The sequence below is a fragment of the Pectinophora gossypiella genome, unplaced genomic scaffold (genome assembly GCF_024362695.1).
Source record: "Pectinophora gossypiella unplaced genomic scaffold, ilPecGoss1.1 Pgos_46, whole genome shotgun sequence".
In the NCBI taxonomy this organism is placed as follows: domain Eukaryota; kingdom Metazoa; phylum Arthropoda; class Insecta; order Lepidoptera; family Gelechiidae; genus Pectinophora; species Pectinophora gossypiella.
In genome coordinates this window covers 634,822-641,815 of record NW_026063256.1, presented here as the reverse complement: position 1 = coordinate 641,815, position 6,994 = coordinate 634,822, and the positions used below count along the sequence as shown (strand labels likewise).

Genomic DNA, 6,994 nt, shown 5'->3' with positions numbered 1-6,994 from the left:
ATTTTTTTTTTCCACCAAACCTATTAAAATCTTAGTCAAATTTTATCGTCGGTGAAAAAAAAAAACAAAATGGCGGGAAAACAAGATGGCCGCCATACAAATATTTGTTTCTCCAAAAAATGTCTCAGAGGTAAAAACAATGTATGTAAATACTTCTTGATCTTCAGAACTGCTCCGCATCAGGGAGACACCCTACGGCCTGGAAAAACTATGACACCTGGAACATTTTTTTTTCCACCAAACATATTAAAATCTTAGTCAAATTTTATCGCCGGTGAAAAAAAGATGGCCGCCATACAAAATGTTGTTTTTCCAGAAAAATAAGGGGTTTGTTCGGATAGTCATGTTTAGTATGGAAATACTTCTCGATCTTCAAAAACTGCTCCGCATCAGGGAGACGCCCCACGGCCTGGCAAACCTATCGCACCTGAACCAAATTTTCTTTCACTGAACCTATTTAAATTTTGGTCAAATCCAATCGCCGGTGAAAAAAAAAAACAAAATGGTAGGAAAACAAGAAGGCTGCCATACAAAATGTTGTTTTTCCAGAAAATGCCTCGGGAGTGAAAATGATGTATAAGGGGTTTGTTCGTTCAATTGCGTCAGACCTATTTAAGTCTTGGTCTAATTCTGTCGCGTGTGAAAAAAAATCAAAACGGTGGAAAAACAAAATGGCCGTCATACAAAATTTTAGTTTTTCATAACGAGCCCCGGGTGGTAAAAATAAAAATAATGTATCCCGAGTTAGATCGGAACGTGACTATGGAAATACTTCTCGATCTTCATAATCTGCTTCGTATCAGGGAGACATATCTGGCAAGACTAAGATATTCGGGGTTATGGGTCAGAGGAAGAAAATAGAAAACACTTTAGTAAATGAGAGGAGTTTAATTAATTTACGCAACACACCCTACGCCATTACATGTCAGAGAGAGGCCGTAGACAATCATAGACACTATAGTCTTTTCTTAAAATAATAGGGATGCGTCACACACGACCAACACCAGTGATGTGACATTGCTACCATAACATAAGATAGATACCTGGATTATAAATTTTTTTCACACGACGAAGCGGCAATTACACTTTCCAATCCATTCTGCCCGGTGCGTCAAGGTCACGGGCATGTCGATCAAGATCGTGTAGTCTAATAGCAAATCGGTGGGGCCGGGCGTAACCATGGTAACCACGATCTCAAGCGAGTTGGTGAGGAGTAACCACCACGAGCTACTGTAATAGCGTCGATTATTCCAATCTCGATGTGACCTTGACGCCTCGCTCTAAGTGGATTGGGTACTGTAATTAGCGCTTATCATAGTTTAAATAAGTCGTGTGAAGGTATCCAGGTACAGTTTTCAATCATCCGTCCCTTTCCTTTTCGGCTGATAATAAAATGACAGGTTTAACTTCAAATAAACTTACTGTGTGTACTGGAATCAGCACCAATAACACACGTTACTCTTGCATATTTAGTAAACAGGTACTTAATAGAACTAATGGATGACTTTCCAGGCTACTTTCTCAAAAAAAATATAGATGGCGCTGTCCAGATTTAACGTCATAAAAACGTAAATACCCGTTTTCTCACTACTCGGATAAATAATTATTCAAAAATATAATATAATGGCAATAAATAAATTATCCCAATTTAATTCAAAAAACACTGACTACTATGAGACCTTTTCAGTAAAAGTGGCGCTAAACGACGTGATTACTATTAAAAATATAAAATTAGAAGGTTAAACGATCGCACATCTGTACAGCGCCATCTATATTGTTTTTTGGGGAAAGTAGCCTGGAATGTCACTCATTTGTACCTTGGTACCTATAGATTTTGTAATAATATTTGTCTTGTATTTAAGCCAATAAAAACTATCAAAGGATGTTTGATGTGGAAATCTGTTCTCAAGAGGTCATAAGTTAAATGCCAGTAGGTAGGTACCTGCATTAAAATGCAACTAACAATTTTGATACAACAAAAAACACTGATTGTGAGACCTTTTCAGTAAAAGTGGCGCTAAACGACGTGATTACTATTTATATTTTTCAAAATAATTTTAAAACGAAACAATTGTATTAAAAGATAATGAAAGATATATTTTTAGAAATATGTTGTTTTATTATATATTTAAAATATTATAGATGCAACTCATACTCATACATTTTCTTCTTTATTTCTACATTTAATCAAATAGGTAGTTGAAATAAAACAGCAACTTAACAAGTACTCTCGGCCTCCATGGTCCAGTGGCTAACTGTTGGGCTCACATCCGGAGGTCCCAGATTCAAATCCCAGTAGGGACTAACACAAAAATTACTTTGTGATCCCCGGTTTGGTTAGGAGATGGCTGGCTGATCAGCTGAACATATTAGTAAGTAGGTATAGATAATAACATTAAAATATATGGGTTATGTTCCTAACTAGCTTTTTAATTATTTAATGACATGATAATATAAATTATAAAGTGATTTAAGCTCATAGTTTAACAACATCTATGAACATAAATAGCTACATACAATGCAATGGCACACTTAACACAGCTCTTATGTTCGCTAGGTATTAATGCATTTGAGGTGAGCTCATTCTGCAAACATCCATCAAGCATCTGAAAACAAATATGAATGTTCTTAAAAAATAATTGTAGTTTTGATGTCCCATGGAGCCAATAAATACAAATTAGATGCCCCATACATGTACAATAATATATTTTGCACAATATGCCTGACTGTAACAATATTATTAAATGTCTAGGGATGGAATTGAAATATGCCAACTTTAAATTGAACTTAAAACAATGTTTTAATCATAATTAAATTGCCTTTAACAATGAGGGACTTTCCAATGGACGTTCCCCAAACACATGATAGTTGGTGTTGTTCACTTTTAACCTGATAATTACCTATTTTCTCATTGCTGGGATACATAATTATTCAAAAATGTAATGTAATGACAGAATGATATAATATAAAAAATTGTTTCTTGATATTCGGATCACATTATGTATAGAATGACATTGCTATCTAGGTATATTGCTTCTCTTTATTTTGATCAGAATAATAATAGGTGGAAGTTGTATGAATCATCATATATCATCATCATTTATAACCAAAAACAAAGATAAAAGATGCATTGGTATGTCTGTTATCCATGAAATTAGACATTTAAACGAAGAAAAAACTTAACAATGCCATGTATCATTTTTTGGGGAACGGCAATTGGAATGTCCGTCATGATTGTCACTCATAAAACTTTTAAATGGCTCTTACACAATGTAAATTAAAATCTTTAATACTTTATTACCTGTCTTGGAGATATGTCACTCTTTATTTCTTTCCATAAGCCTATGGCCTGTGATTTTGTCCTCTTGTATGCCTTCACAAAGATATTCCACAACTTATACAGACACATTGTTTCTAACTCTCGGGCTGGAACATTCTTCAGGAAACTTGTTGTTGCTTGCATCTCTTAGTATGAGTTAGTATGACAAAGTCGATCAGCATCTAACACCTATAAATAAATAACTTTATAATAATAGTGTCATTTGATTCTATGTATTGTATTGTATGTTACTTACATTGCAATTTATCAACGAACATTATCCACAAACTTTTATCATTTTGGCTCTATCCAAAACACATAATGGTTCTGGAAGTTTTTACATTTTACAGTAGAATGTCAACGCAAGTTTGTACAAGGAAGTAGGGCTCGACTCGATGATGTTGTTGTTGTTGTTTAAATTCGCCTTATATAAGGCAGGCAAAGATCTCAGGACCATACAGCCTTGACTTTAGTAATTTAAAATTCGAAAATCACGATCAAAAATAGGCCTAAGCCTTGTCTTTAATTTTCAATATCCAATTTAGAATTTAGGCCAGTGCCTTGTACTTGTAAGTCACAATTTTTTTTTTTTTTTTTTGGTTTTCCCCGAAGGGTAAGGCAAAGGGAACTATGCCCATACAACCATGTCTGACGTATTTTTTTTCTTGATGATTAATGAAATGATGAAAGGTGATGATGATGAAACCTAAGCCCCCACCCTCGGAGTAGACTCCTACTCCGAACCCCAAACGAATTAACTCAAAAGTCCCCATAAGCTTTTGAGTTATGAAGCGGCTTCTTGGCACGAAGAGAAAATAGATAGTACCACTTTGTTTATTGAATATTTATTTATACTTTATATTTATATATTTTTCCGATATAATAACACTAAAGCAATTTTTCGTTTACTTGTTCACTTCGTATTAAATATTTAGGTTATTCAATGAAGAAAGCATCTTTCCCGCCAAAAACCCACGCAAAAATTAATGAAAATACTCAATCTTTGTTGCTTATTTAAAAAAGTTAAATGGTACTGAAGTGATAAAAAGCAATTAGATTTTATATTGCTTATTTATTAATTCCATCGACATCTATGCGACAAAGTGAAGTAAATAAGTACCTCAATATTTTTCGATATTGGCTGTTTGAATCTGCTTTGCCAGAATTTCTTTGTTAGTCTCGTGAAAAAAAAAGTAAATTCGTACCCAAACCGTTGGCGCGAAAAAGTGACAAGCGTTTTTTCACTTGTATTTCAAGATTTCCAAAGGTAAGTCGATTTTGTTATTAATAATTTAACAATTATTTATAAATATTTAGATATATGATAAGATACTAATCTTTAAAATCGTAAAAAGTTATATAAGTAAACATAATTATTATAATTGCAAGGTCTAACTTACTGTACTGATTTTCTCTTTTTCACATAATGAAAGTGAAAACATTAAAAGGTAAGTACCTACCTACTTAAAAGCTATAAGTAATTCTTATTTTATTGTCTATTAGATAAACACAAATAGTACAGAAGTGGTTTGTTTACAGATGAAGCGTTCAAGCGTTGAAATTCCATCGTGCTCTACAATGCTTCGCCGTCGCGTCGACGACGGGCAGCAGGGCCTCTATGACGAGACTGCTGTAACATGCATCGGTGCCGGTAAGTATTTAGATTTTAACGAGCTTAATACCTAATGCACATTTTTTATGTTAAATCCAATTTACGAAACCATTGATTGATCATTATCATTATAATGTCTAAAATAGCCGCTTGACATCAGCCATGGAAAAAAACTTTACTTAATAACAGGCATTAGGTACCTATCTACTTAAATTAATTGCATTGCCCCTACTTATGCTGTGTGACTAGAATAGGCGATAGTTAATTACTATTAAGATTTTTTTAGAATATTTAAGTAAGTAAGTAGGTAGGTATATGAAGTAAGTTAGTTAACCTATGATAAACTTAGATGGTCAGAGAAGTCATAGATAATAACAATAAGAGTGAATCCTTTTTGAATTATAACAATCCGAGTGTGATTCTGGTTTGACAGCAACCCATGTTGTAGCACAACAGTAACATCACTCATTAGATATCCTGTAATAAGTAGGTCTGTAATAAATTATACCTAATACACACAAAAGTTAACCTATGAACGCTAAGTTATAGCAGTCACTCTCGTAATATTATGTGTGAAAAGTTAAGCCTTTCTCTAAAATTGTGAAAGGCCAACTAAATATGTTTGTTTTATGTGTAGAGAAATAGTGTATTTTATCCAAAGTGACAAGTTACTACAGGTGGTTAAATACAACCATAACCAATCTTACAATAATATTATAAGATATTAACTATTTAACTAAGAATTATAGAAATAAGTAATTAGGTAACAAAACTATTATAAAGTTATCTACTTAATTATATAAAACAGCTATTTATAATAACACAAAATTATATTAAATAAGTATATGAGATAATGACGCTTTGAAGTATTTAGTGTTTAAGTATTTAGCTGAAAAAAAATTGAATGCTAATAACATTTGTCAACAAGAAACTTATTTTTATTACTGTCAAAGAGTGTATGTAGGTTTGTCTATATTTTGAATATGGTTAGGGATATGGTTATATATATATCTTGACGACCATGTGGTGGGGACTGAAGGAAACCCCGTGTTGGTCGTGGTACACCTGGTTAGTTCACCTAGGTAGATCACAAACAAAAATTTTCTTAACCAACTTCAAAAATAAAGGTTATCAATTTGACCCATATGTATATAATAATGTGTGCCAAATTCCATATATATGGATGTATGTTTGTCCATGCATTGTTTAGAAACTACAAATTGTATTGCAATAATGCTTGTTTATGGGATTGAGTATCGTCCAACATAGGGAAGAATGCAAGTTTCATCAAAATTGGTTTGGAAATTCCCAACTTATGGTTGAAAAACAGTTAAACATTAGGAATCTTGTGTTTCGATACTATACTAATAGAGGCTTCGATCTTAAGTAATTATGATTACTAATGGTTTGAGCGTAAATTAAAGAAAATTGGAAAACGGTCAAGGGTGTGTCGGGCACTACATACATTTAACAAATTATAAGACATGTTATATTCCAGTGTTTTGTTAACGAAGGTACCTGGTTACTGGCGTATTAATATTATTAGTCACAATCTCGAGTTTAAACAAACAAAAAGTAATTTCAAAATTTCGATTCTAAGGTAGGTATTCAACTAAATATTATTTCTTACTTTTTATTTGACAGATTTTGAAGTCGGTGTAATTTTTTTAAATTACTTGTTGTGATAGCTAAAAAGTAATAAGCAAAATAAAGTAACAACTTTATAATTATTTTGTTTATTACTTTACAGCTGTCTAAAGATATGGAAAACGCCGAATACAATGAGTGTATAAAAAAATACCATACCTCCACAACCCTGATACAGTAAAAATTAATGTAGGTATACCTATATACTATGTTATACTATAGTATGTACCTAAGGTTCCGTCCACAGAAAAGGTTAATAAAGGAAAATTGTGTGTATGTAAGTATGTATACATATCATACGTAGATACATTGTTTTAAGTTTACGCGGTTATTATCATAACCACACGCAGATACCCGTACACGTGTTATCATACGTAGATACACGTCTAAGTAAGTACGAGCGAGACAGACCATTC

The 6,994-nt window shown here is 32.8% G+C and overlaps 1 long non-coding RNA gene across 1 annotated transcript; it reads right to left on the bottom strand.

Moving 5' to 3' along the window:
* Positions 1 to 868: 868 nt before the first annotated feature.
* Positions 869 to 3,887, bottom strand: LOC126381351 (uncharacterized). The gene is made up of 3 exons (XR_007568774.1): positions 3,576 to 3,887; positions 3,302 to 3,508; positions 869 to 2,606 (listed from the first exon to the last, which is right to left on the bottom strand). It is a non-coding gene; the product is annotated as an uncharacterized LOC126381351 (long non-coding RNA).
* Between the last annotated feature and the right edge of the window lie 3,107 nt (positions 3,888 to 6,994).